The 14,077-nt window shown below is 26.8% G+C and overlaps 1 long non-coding RNA gene across 4 annotated transcripts; it reads right to left on the bottom strand.

Moving 5' to 3' along the window:
- Positions 1-207: 207 nt before the first annotated feature.
- On the bottom strand, positions 208-13,991 carry LOC147806783 (uncharacterized). Of its 4 annotated transcripts, none has more exons than XR_015435208.1 (6): positions 13,897-13,991; positions 11,585-11,734; positions 9,833-10,094; positions 8,142-8,226; positions 6,396-6,472; positions 208-658 (listed from the first exon to the last, which is right to left on the bottom strand). It is a non-coding gene; the product is annotated as an uncharacterized LOC147806783 (long non-coding RNA). The 4 variants fall into 4 exon arrangements; XR_015435209.1 differs by having other exon boundaries at positions 9,987-10,094; XR_015435210.1 differs by having other exon boundaries at positions 10,005-10,094.
- Positions 13,992-14,077: the final 86 nt, after the last annotated feature.

Here is a 14,077-nt window from a genome sequence, read left to right as displayed (position 1 = left end):
ATGCTATAAATATTATTAAAATATCTAAAGCAGAATAGTTATATAAATATAAAAAGCAAACTGGTATTGTAAATAGAAAATTATAATTAGAGAAGATGAAAAATAAGGTTAAATAAACAATAATAATAACAATAAGACCCAGTTTAAAATCAGGAAAATATCATAGAATGGATTCAATTAAAATCAAACAAACCTCTACATGACAAAAATTTACATTATATACAATTATATTTACATCAACCAACACTGAGCAGGGTGGTCACTTAAATCCAGTTTCAAATTTCCCTAATTTTTTTCAGGTTTTTCCATGTAAACATATTAAAATTTCCAGGTCATCAAGTTTTATTCTCATAAAGTGTAGGATAGGTACAAGAAAAGTCTCCATATTATGAAATATTTTTCTTTTCATTCATTTTTTTTTTAATATTTCCAATGGCAAGACAAAAATAAAAATAAATGAACAGGAACAAAAGTAAAGATGACACAACAATAAATTGACCGAAGTTAATGCCTCATAAGTTCTCTGGCCTTCCAATAAAGTCCAGTCTCGGAGTCGCCCCTAACGACTGCACAGTGGCGGATGTGGTGTGGATAGGGATATTAGAGTTACAGAGGGGGCAGTAAGGGCTTGAGAAGATCCAAATACGGTGAAGGTGATCTGCAAGACAATCATGTCCGGTTACTATTTTATTTAAGTAAGATATTGTTTCTTATAATTTGTAACTTAGTAAGATATTGTTCTTTTATTTTTAATGTTTGGATAAATTTTTAAAAAATTAAGACAGATGTGGAGGAAATATCTTTAACTAGTAGAATACATTGTTTTTAGAGAATAAAAAATGTTTTAATATGATATATTAAGTAGTTTTTTCACAAAGTGTACCAAATGTGAAATAAAGAGTGACCAAAAAAAAAAAAAAAAAAACCTTGAATAAATATTGTTTCATATATTTTCATTAAGCAAAAGAAAAGGATTCTAAACAATTATATCCCAAAATTTTTTATTTTCACAGTGGCTTCCAAAAGTGTTCGCACACTTATGACTTTTATTGAAATAGGGCTCTTTTCATTAATTAAAATGAATATTTCAGAATGGGTATTTAATAATAAGATGTATAATCTATTCTTGGCAAAACTTCATAGAATATTTTAAAAACAAAGCAAAAGTTTATTTTTAAGAAATCAATAAAAAAATAACAAAAATTTTACTTTACAATCATTGTACACTTAAATGCTTTCGGATTTCAGAATTAAAATTAGTGTCTATTACTTTAATTTTTTTATTTAATTATTTTCACCTAATTTTTATTTATTTATTTATTTGCAATTTAGTATCAAACTTTTGTTAGCAAAATTATATTTTAACCAGGAGGCTCTGCCCCCTGCTCGCTAACCCCCGAGAATTGCTACGCAATCCTACGTGGTTCACGCCGTGAACCATGGCTAGCTGCACTCGCTCACCAATGAACACAATGTTCTAGCACAAAGACATAGTATATTATCATCAAAGACATAGTATTTTATCACCAAAGACATAGTATTGTACTTATGTAGAAGAATTCTATCAATGTTCTTATTGGCTTTTAAAAAAGTATATTAGCTATTTAGATTGTACATGGTGATAAAATCAAAATATTAGCTAAATGAGAAACATATTAGCAAAATAAATTATCAAATATTGCAGTTACTCACCTAAATTCAACTAAATGTGTACCTATAATATATTAGTTAATGCTAGAAATTCTGAAAGTTTTAGAAAAAAATTTATTATTTAAAAATATAAACTTTAAACCCTAACTTTTCCTTGTGAGATAATAACCCTCAAAAAGTCTTTCATTTTCAAGAACACAAAAATTTGTTTTATCGCCAAATGAAATATTTTTTGGTGATCAGCATTATTGAAATCAATTTCTATATTAATTAACATTTGTGATAAAGTGCATAACATTTTAGAACAAAATAAGGATGTTTTACATACAATAAATTAAAATGCATAGCTGTTAGCATTACCCGAGAAGTACCACGTGGAGGTTGCCATGCTGCATTTCTAATCGGGGAGTTTTGATTTTGGCAGTTCCCCTTGCCTACTGCCAATAGAAGTTTCAATTAAATTTTTTCCAAAAAACATTTTTTTCTGCAAAGCTCTAAGAAATTAACACTAAGCATTTAGAATTTCTTTGAAAACACAATTATAGATTTGGCATCTTGGAACAATTACTGAAAGGCTGTCAAATGACTTAACTCTTGACAGGCCAACATAAAGTTGTCCATGACTAAAAACTTGTTCAGTCAATACTATACTGATTTTATCAAAACTCTGACCTTGTGACTTATTTGTAGTCATGGAGAAGGCCAGCCTAATTAATTCCTAATTGAGTTTAAATTAAATATTATCATGTTTTTAGGGCATGAATCTGAATTGAACAACCTGATAATGCTCACTCTGGTTATTGTTTCCGTTTTTGAAAGCGCTATATGTTGACCCACCTCATGTGACAGTTGCCATGTGACATTTTTAGCAGCAATCATTGGTCGATTTTCTAACGTTGCCATTCGAGGAGTTGTAATGAGGCTTTTTTTTGGTGCTGTGTAAGAGAAATATCCGTTTTTAAAAGCGCTATATGTTGAGCCACCTCATGTGACAGTTGCCATGTGACATTTTTAGCAGCAATCATTAGTCGATTTTCTAATGTTGCCATTCGTGGAGTTGTAATGAGACTTTTTTTTTGGTGCCGTGTAAGAGAAATATATATATAGATTTTTGCTGGCTAACTCCATAATATTTTCTTCTATCATTTATAAGTGACTCGTAGTCATAATTATACAACAGACAACATTTGAAAGATGATTATTTGTCATCATAAGAGGTAAATCAGTAATGAATATTGCTAAATTAGTCTATTTTGTCCCATTCCATTGTGCAACATGAGGCAAAATGCTTCATATCAGTGTGATCTGAGATAAAAATTATAAAATTTGCGAAAAAATTCATAAATTCCAATTTGAAAGTCATAAAAATTTCTGCAAAATTTAATAAAAATATTCTGCTTAAATTTCATTTTCGATGAGGCTTTACTTTGCAAAATCAATGATAAATAGATCCCTAACGTAGTAATAATGTTTAATCGGTTAATGGAAACAAACTTAATACATTGGGTTTTGATGTGCATTATGAAACAGAAAAAATGAGGAACTTTATCCAAAATAGTTGGAACAGTTAAGCATGGTGGCGTCTTTGCATGTTGGTGTATATCACAGGGATAAGGTAATTAGTCATTAATTGATGGCATAATGAATTAACCTGTTTATTTAAATATTTTAAGGTACAATTTACAATTATCAGCCAAAAATTTGGTTATTGGAAACTTTGTTTTATATTAAAATTGCTACTGGTAAATTTAATTGGTAAATATTCTAATTATACTAAAAATTAGAATATTTACCAATAAGCAGAGTTTTTTTTAAAGTGTACGATGACTTTCTTAAAAATAAACTTTTGCTTTGTTTTTAAAATATTCTATGCAGTTTTGCCAAGAATAGAGAAGATTTTTTATTGATATATCCATTCTGAAATATTCATTTTAATTAATATACAAAGTCCTATTTCATTGAAAGTCATTAGTGTATGAACTTTTTTAAGAGACACTATATTTATATTTCAATATAAAGCTATTTTGTACTTTATATTATTTAAACAGAGCTCTTTATAAAATTCATTGATCCTATTTTATTTAAACCAATATCTAAAGTATACCTAAAGTAAAGTAAACCAATACCTAAAGTACCAATGAATAAATAATGTAGTTTGTTAGGAATTAGCATTATTCTAAGAGATAGTCAGAATACAAAAATGAATGTAGTAAATGCAGAATTGTCAAATTTCTTCTTGCGCACTCTATAAGAAAACTCGATAAAATTCTTTAAATCTTATTCATTTTGCCTTCTTAGTTGAAATAAAAATATTTAAAGAATTCCAATCTAACCACATAGTTCTTTAGTTTAAATTAGTCAATTGTTTTTACAACTAGAAACCTGCCCTTGTACAGTACAGAAAAAACAAAGTTTTGTTTTCTTTCTTTCCAAGAAAGACACACATAGAGCCTATGCAGAATATTCGCCGAATGCAATAAAATTGTAAATTCAGCGAAAGAAATAGAGTTTTCGCGAACAATTTTTCCATAGTTAAGAAAAATATATATTCCCATGGATCATGAAAATTACATCAATATGATTTTTTTTTTAATAAATCTTGTTTATTTTATTCGATTACAGTAATTTTTTATGGATATGTCATATAACAATTAGAATTATATTAAGTCCAGATAATTTAAGCAACAAAAAAGCAAAGGGAAAAAAATTCAGATCACATGACTGTTGCTGCATTACGCGATATCATGCAATAGAACTCATTCCTTTGATTAACACTTTTTATATTTGAACCTTTAATAAATGTTTGGATAATTTATTGGCTAGTAATTTGGAGTGTTTAGTGTGGGGCCTGCACATGAATAAAAACTTTTGAGATCTTACTTTAATACATCATTTAACATATTTCTTATACATTTTTCAGTCTTTGCCAGCTTTTTAAGGTAAAAGGAGAAACAGTTTGAAAAATATCTCTAGATTGCAAACAACACTTACAAACGTTTAACATTTTAATTACTACACATTTCGTATTTTGAAGCAAAAATAGAATATTTACCATATTACTTCAAAATAGCGTGAAAACTAAGCAAAATTCTTCCCAATTTTCTCATTTCCCAGGTTTTCTGGATACCCGATAAATGGTTATCTACTGTAGTTGGTACTTAAAAGAACCTTTCTATAATTAAAATATGAAATAGGAGGGTAAAATGAAATTGAGAAAATTAGAAGAAATGCAACAATTGAAACGATTCATTGTCAAACATTGCTGTTAGTGATTGCAAGAAAATGTGTGATTGATCGGCTTTGCCGAGAAATAATCCACTGATTTCATTGGCTGAGTGCACAAAAGCTAGTGCTATATAAAATCTTTTGTTATAATAACCAACCTTTGTTGTATAACCAAGTAATTTTTGGAGAATTTTATAACGCTAAAAGTAAAAAATTTTGTCAAAAAAAAAAAGAAAAAAAAAACTATCCCAATAGCATTGAAACAAACTAGAACAATAAATGGATTCAGCCCACAGACTAAAAGGAGAAAAAATCCACTTTTATTATCAGAAGCAAATATCCTAACCTCTTCCCCCACAATCTTTGCCCATTCTGAACTATACAGTCCCATCTTCTCCAAAGAGGTCAAAGGTTTATTCACTCATTTAGCTACTATGGGAGTTTAATGTGGTATTCTAGTTTAACAGGGTTATGAAGCAAATTTTGATGCAAGTAAGGTATTGCTAAGTTGATGATATTTCAACTGTTTGGCAATAAGTGTCCATCTAAAAAAAGGGGGTTAAACGGATGGTAAAATAATTTGAATTAAGAAAAAAAATTCCTGCTTTTCCTCAAAATTCCCTGATCTTTCTAGGCTTTTATCCAAATTTCCCTGATTTTCTCTAGTACAAAAAAATTCCCTGATAATTCCAGGCTTTCCAGGAGGGTAGCCACCCTGATATAGCAATATAAAAGTATGAAAGAATTGTTCAAATATTTTATGCAACATAAAATAAGAAATTTCTTTTTCGTTGCATGAAATATATAACAGGGTGCATAGTCAAATCTTTCAACAAAAAATAAGCACCTTTTAAGTACTTTTTAAGCACTAAAAGAATATTTTTAAGCACTATATACATTAATAAAATGCAAAATAGCTTTCAGAGACTTTACATGATCATTATAAAATAACTAAGTTTCTGATTTAAAAAAAAACTCTTTTTCTTTCTTGATTATATAAACCACCATAAAAAGATGAAGAGTATTCGCATTGCTTGAAATACAGCAAAACAAAAGTATCGAAGAATCATTCAAAAATTTCATGCAATGGAAAATTAGAAAATTGCACTCAAGTATTATTATGAAATTAAATATAAACAATTATGTTTTGTGGTATTAGTGCTTTAGACAAAAATTTTACAAAACAGAATATAGCCACTATGAAGCATTTGTTTATGATAGACTATAATTCAACTCTCATAGCACAATAATTGAATAGCCTCAATAAAAAAAATCATTAGAGATTTAATTCTAACATAAAACTTAATTTGAAAAGTTTGTTTCTGAGATTGAGTTTTGTTATCACTCATTGCAAAATCAAAAGTTAGCTGCTCCATAAATTTTTAATATAACTTTCACATGTTTATAGTATGAGGCATTAAGAAATAAATACATTCATAAACAACTACTATGATAAAACAACCAAGAAATGAAAACATATACACATAAAATGTGCAACTAGAAAACAATTTAAATGTTACCTGCAATAAGATTTTGTTGTTCTTCATGGCAAGACATCTTGTATTGTTCAAAAATTTTGTTTGGAATTTTACCAAACCTAAAAGAAAAATAAAATTTAAACATTTATTTTTTTAATGTAATTTTTAAAAAAAATTTAATGAATCATAAATTAATTTAAATTTTATACTAGTTTTAAATAAGTATAACTTAATAGAGCTTAAAATAATTTAAAATTAACATACATATATATAGAAGAAATATTGTTGTTTCAAGTTTCTAGATTCAGTAAGAAATAAATTATGCTTCTTTCAACCGAAGTGGAAAAAACAGTTTTTAATTGCAATGAAGTTCAAATAATAGTATTAATTTCCAAGCTGTTTAATACATCATTATAATAAAAAAGCAACACTTAGGAATAAAAATAAATTTAATGCATTTCTAAAGAAAATAAAATTATTGTAGAGCTTTAATATTTTACTTACATGTTAGAAATGAAATATAAATTTTTATATTTTTTAAAAAGGCAGTTATTATCATATTTAAACAGTTTATGCCATAAACTGTTAAAATATCATAATCAGTTTTTTAATGCTTTTCAATTGACAAATCACATACTAAAGATTGCGTACTACTGCAAATAACAAAATTTATTCACAATTACAAATAACATACTTATTTTTGTTCATTGAAAGTTGTTCAGTATGCGTATTTGTAGTTGTTCAGTACTAAATCTATAGTAGTATTTGTAGTTGTTCAGTACTAAATCTAAATGATTCATGTATTTTAAAATTCTGTACAAAACTAAAATAAATAAATTGAAAATAGTTATTTTATTTATTCATTTCCTCCAGTTTCTCAGTTTTTTTCTTTTCATAAAAGTTTTTCCCACTTTCTTTCAGTGAAAGGCTGTTTCTGGACAAAATGAATGGGACACAAATTTAAAAGTCAACATAAAAACATAGCTCCCAACATGGATAGAAAAAAATCCAGTAGATTTTACAAAATAATACAAATTTCATGATAATTGTTGCATAATGAACTATACACATAGTTAATTTTAGGAATTTTTATGGTCATCAAAATAGAAAAAAACTGTAATACTTTACAGTTATGATTTTATATTAAATGAACATTTATTCTGTTTATTCATAATTTTTAATAGTAACAGGCATCAAAGATAGTTAAAAGACTTTTTAATTAATTTCAAAAAGGGATTTCAGCATAAATAAAAAAAACTGAACATTTTAAAGCAAAAAAAAAAAGTCTTAAACTGATTTGTATAAATGAGACTCGCTTTATTATGTGTCTATTCAATATCTATTCAAATTAAATATCTGTGTAAAAATGCTATTTCAATAGGGATTTTTTTATGAAGCTCCTTGTTTAATTGTATTGCTTGTCAATTGGCTGTTAGAAGATACAACAAATGTAATTCATTACAGAATTAATACTTGTAATACATTATTTTGTTCCTTCAGTCAAATTACCAGTGGGCGATGTTCAGTTTATAATATCAGGTATTTTGTTAAGTACTTCTTTTGTGATTGCTTCAAGATTTTAAAATAAATATTTTTTTTAACTTTATAATTGCAGTTTAATCTTGTTAGTTTTTACCCAGCAACAGAATGTATATATGTTACTGCAATAAATGGCTAAAATATATACTTGGTCATGTTGAGTATCACTGCTCGGTATGTCCTACATCAATATTTTTTTAAGGTCAAGTGCCACTGCCCATGATGCATTGAACCTTAAAAAATATTTACCTTTTCATTATACCACTTTTCCTTTTAACACTCAGGTGTCATCCAATAAGATGAACCAACAATTAGTAAAAGTTGACTATGATCCCTAAAATAAACAAATAATGTCTTAATACCTTAATAACCTCTTAATATTTAAGTGAACAAATAACATCATAATATTTTAGAAAAAACAATTAAGCTTAGTTATAAAAAGCAAATAAATTTATAATTCAACAGAAAAAGTCTCAAAATAAGGACAAAAGAAGTTTAAATACTAGCATGTATAATTTAGACTTTGTTAAAAAGATATTTACACTTTTATTAAAAAAATATATACATATTAAGCTTATATTGAATTATTCAAGTGCTTTTAAAAATGCTATATATTTTTGAGACATGCTAATTTTGAATGTAATTAAATAAATTCTACAAAAAAATTCCAAATTTTAAAAAAAGAGAAAAATCAGATCTTTTTTCCTTTATAGACACTTTATGGTTATGTTGCAACAGTTATTGCACAACATAGAAGTTTGTGTCACAAACCCTTTAACAACTACAGAATTTTCTTAGTTACAGAAAATATTTTTAATGATAGCAAATGCAAAGTATTAATATTTTAATTAACTAAATTTAAAATAAAATTGTTCACCACTACATGCAAATGATTTAAATTAATGTATGAAAAGTCTGATACACAAAAGCTCATAAGTTTGAATTAACATTGAACAAAAAATTTATTTGTTTTAAAATTTCTGCTTTAGTTTACTACCACTAGGATAAATATAGCATTCATGATCACCAAGCACACTACAGGATAAAAGAGGCCTTCTAAAATGACTATCCTTCCTTCATATTTTTAAATTTTAATATTACAATAAAACATTTTTTTTCAAGGTACCGAAGTAAATTGATATATTTACTTTGGTCAATTCATAATTGTAATACATCAATTTCCAAAGTAAATTGATATATTTACTTTGGAAAATCAAATAACTTAAATTTAATATTTCATAAGAACACTAATTTTGACAATGCAATAGCCATTGTTAAGGTGACATTTAATGTTATCGATGTAGAAAAAATATAGAAATAAGTTTAAAATAATCATACCATTACTTAATAATTTGAGTACACAAATATATACAATTTTTTCCACACACATAGACAATTAAGAAGAAAACAAATTGAAGGGGTAAAAATTGTATTTTAGACTTTAGGAAGCCTTAAGAGTTTCTGAAATCCAAGGCAAATATTTAGAGATTACATGAAAAAAAAGAAGAAAAAGTCAAAGTACAGAAAAAAAACAACATATAAACCAATGTTTTATGTTTTTCAGTCATATAAACAAATTATTTTAACATAGCATATATTAAGAATAAACTGGTACTGTAATTAAGTTACAGATAAAATATGCTTTAATAAAAAAAAAAACCAAAATTATCGCCATCTGTTGATACTTCCATCAGTGTTATCTACCAATTAAAAAGTGCTAACATCATATATAAGAAACCAGAAATTCAAACGGGAGTTTTGAATTGATTGAGATATTTATCCATTAGCTGGGTACCTTCATCAAAATGGTTACAAGTTTTTCAGCATTAAGAAGGACAGTTACAACTAATCTGATTTATCTTAAACTAATTAAAAGTAAACTTTAAAAAGTTAAGTTTTTTGAAAGTTTAAGGAAGCTGTTTAAATTAAGATGGACTAACCAAATAAAAGGTGGACACAAGAATTCAATTTTTTCAAAAGAATAATCTATTGCTGAAGTCTTAATGAAGTTTGGCTATTTTGTTTCTCACCCAGTTAACAGATTAATACAGAAAATATATTAAAATAATGTTCTATAAACATTCAAATATATACAGGCTCGTGGGCAGTTACAGTTTAACTTGAATCTGGTATTTTCTCTGCTAAGCCAAAATCCCCAACAACTGCGGTCATCTCATCTTCATTCAGTTTGATGAGGACATTCTGTAGAACAAAGTATCACTACTTACAAATCATATACAATAATAATAAAAGTTAAAACTTTCAAATTTTCTTTATAAATGAAATGTATATTAAAATAAAAATAATAACGCATTTTTATGTCTCATATATTGCAAATGCGCAGCAAATTAGAACATTATAGTAACTTATGAAGATAAAAGATTTCAAATGTTTGAAGTAAAAAAAATTGTGTTAAAGTTGCATGCACAACGATATGTCAAATTAAAGACATAATTTGCAATGAAAGAAATAATGTATAATTCTTTATAATATATATATATATATATAATGTATAATTCTTTATAATATATGTATAATTTGGTATAATTCCTTAACTTTCAGAAAAAGAGAACTTTAGTGAAAGAAAAGTTTTGCCTTAGCCTGAAACCTTTTAGCTAAACTGAACTTGCGCTGGGAACAGTTTAATCTCAATTCATCTTAGACACTTTGATGCAAGTGGGACGCCAGTGTCCCTTTCATATATATATTCTAATTACAAACCCTCTAATTACAAACACATATATTTTGGTATTTTTAAATTATGAAAATCAGTAATAGTTACGAAAACAAATTGTTAGAAGATTATCACAATTATATTTACACTAAAATATAAAATCCAAAGAAAGTAGTTATTACTTTTTAATCACATTAAAATTGATCAATTATTGATTTTGTAAATTAAAGAAATTTCAATGATAAATAACTTCCTTTTAAATATATATAACTGCAATTAAGTGCAAATTTGAAAAATTATTGTATGGAAGTGAGCAGTGTTTGGAAGATTTAATCTTTAACACAAGAAAAGACATAGCTGTATATCATAACCATAAATTATTAAAGTGCTAAATATAATATTTTTTACTCATTTTGACCTAAATTAATATTAAATAATAAAAAATATGTTTAATAAAAATTGTGCGTCAAAGAGTTAAATGTCATAGTAGTTCAATTAAGATTTACAAGTATTAAAAATTCGAATATACTAAAAAAATATTGTTTAAGCACTTCAGGTCTAATTAATTTTTTAAAAAAACCTTAAGGGAAAAAAGGGGGGAGGGGGAAGAAAAACATCGTGCTGGGGCACTATGTTAAGCATGGCACAAATTTAAACTAAAAAACTATTTTAGGTAAATTTAAAATTTTTATTTTGTTTAATTTATAACATTTAAAAAAATAACTGATTATAATTTAATAATTTTACAGCCAACATATTCTCATAACCAGTAGGTAAAATTATAGAAAAAAAGATAAACTCTAAAAAAAATTTTCAGTTATTATCCTTACAATACACATACAGTTCTCCATAATTATGAGATGTAAAAATAATTTTAATAGCTGGTAATTTCTTACCAGTGCACACACTAAAATACAAGTAAATAAAATACTAATCAAACAAATCTGATGCCAGCAACACAACAATAAACACAGAATGAAAAGAAAGATGAGGTCAAATCATAACAGATGTTTCATACCTTTGAAGTAAGATCTCTGCGAAAAACACCACGTGAATGTAAGTAACATATGCCATGAGCTATATCTAATGGCAGTTTAATTCTTGTCTCCCATGACAACTCAATATGCTTGTTCTGAAAAAGTTGTTCCAAGCTTCCACCATTAATGTACTAGAAAAAATTTACAATATGAATCACCAAATAATTTAAAATAAAATTAAATACAAGCTTTGCAAAATCTTTGGATAATAAGATAAATATATCAATATTTATAAAAAATCAAATCGTAAAAATATTTAATACTATCATAAACTAAACTATTTTTTCCTAGAAGATAGTTTGTTATTTTCTTAAATATAGAAAAAGTTTTAAAAAAATAATAAATATATCTAAAGAAATGTTTTTGGCACTAATATATATAAAACCATAGAAGCATTTACTAGAAAAGATCCTTGGTGATGCCCTTAAAACAAAAGAATTTCACCAAGCTACAAAGGGATAAAACCAATGAACAGTAAAAATATAATAGTAATTTATTTCTTTTTAGTTAATCTCAAAAATTTAAAACCATGAGACAAAAATTTTATCATTATGAAGATATCACTCTTGGTAATGAATGATGTGAATAGTTAAGAAAAAATATACTTTTCAATTAAGATAATTCATAGTTACTAAAATATTAAAAAACAAAACATATGATGAAATTAGGTGAACTTTCTTCTTGGTATTTCATTCATAAATTACATAAAGTGATATAAAAAAAAAACAGAATAAGTCTTGCAATTTTCTTTTTAAGTTACAGTTCAGATTGAGATTATTTTGTATTTCTCCTACACTTAAATTGAATATAAAAGTTACAACTAGAAAAAAAACATAACTGATTTTCTAAAGAACATAATAAAAAACTTTTTCAACTTATTGAAGATATTGGCATAGGTTCCACACTTTATATTTGCGACTGTTAAAATTAACTCTAATAGTAAAGTGGAGTATTTGTATTAGTATTTATTGACTAAAAGTGTCAAATATTACTCAAACTTACAGTAAAGTAATGCTTGACACTTAAAATAATTTTATAACAAATTATGAAACTTTAAAGATATTACATAGTTATGTCTTTTTAGAAAAAACTAAGCACCTCAAACAAACAAACCTCTTCCCATCTTTTAAAGCTAACTAATTTGTATCTGATAAAAATAAAGCCAAACTTAAACAATATCACAATTTTTCTTTCACTTAAATAGTTCCATCATCATAATTGGTAAATTTATTTTTACTCATAATTATATCAGTAGGGATTATTCTTATAAACACTAAATGTTATTCATTGATTCTGATTTCACGATACCAAAACCAGTGGCTTTTCCGCACCAAGAAAATGAAAATAGCTAAAATTAAAAACGCTGGGCAAAAATCATGTATATTTTAACATTTTGAAGTCAATAGAGGTAACCCCTAAAAACGACCAATAAACATTTTCCCAGTGGCAAAACTGCAGCGACGTGTCGAACTGGTAGCAGAATGTTACAGAACCTTCCTTTTGAAAAGTAAAAAGTTTCCTTTTCTACAAACATTTATACTTAAAATTTTGAATCATTTCAAATCAATTTACGACAATTGTAACGTAAATCCATGTAATATTTCAATTGTATTTTCATAAATAGTAGTAAGACATGCATGCAGGGCCTTTGGAAATGGCCCCGTCACTACTTCATTTATAATAAAATATATCAATAAGCATATATATATATACAGGTGGTTATCAAAATAATGGAAACACCCTAGGTTTTGAAGGCTTGAGAATTCTGTTCTGCCGTAAATGTTCTCTTTATGAAGGTATCTCCTAACTGTAATTGTTGACACTGGAAAATCCAGATGCTGATTGATCTCTGCGGTCACTTTGGCTGCAATTGTTTTCTTTTTAGACATTACAATCCGCTTCAATACCCATCGGTCTCTTTCATTCAGTTTCTCTTTCCGTCCACTATTTTGCTGTGCTGAGCTTGTTTTTCCACGCTATGTGTATGCTGTCAGGACTTTAGACACCGTACCTCAAGAAAGGCCTAAAAGCTGGGATGTTTCGTTCACTGTTGCTCCAACTAGTCGGGCTCCTACAGTTTGGCCTCCCTGAAAATCTGTGAGGTCTGAAATTTTACGCTTCTGACAAAAAATCAAAACGTAGACAACTCCGCTAAAGCTCTCTTATACCACCTAATATATGTACATTTTATATTTAAAATAAACTGAAAGCTAAGATTATATTTTAATGCTTTTGAAGCGAATTCTTAAATGACCCTTTTATTCACAAGTGTTTCCATTATTTTGATAATCACCTGTATATAAATACATATATATATAATTAAGCTCCCTTATATTGAGCTGAAGTTTGGTTTTATTTAGAACACTTGTGGAGAAGAAATATTTTCAGCTTGTAGCTTACTTATATGCGAAGGCTGTTTTATTCTTTTGAAATTCAAATATTATAGAGAGTCAGATAAAAACACGAGAAAAAGT

Source organism: Parasteatoda tepidariorum, chromosome 7, assembly GCF_982258835.1.
Source record: "Parasteatoda tepidariorum strain Cologne lab strain chromosome 7, Ptep-v5.0, whole genome shotgun sequence".
Taxonomy (NCBI): domain Eukaryota; kingdom Metazoa; phylum Arthropoda; class Arachnida; order Araneae; family Theridiidae; genus Parasteatoda; species Parasteatoda tepidariorum.
Note: the sequence above shows the minus strand (reverse complement) of the source record. Positions and strands in the feature narration are given on the sequence as shown.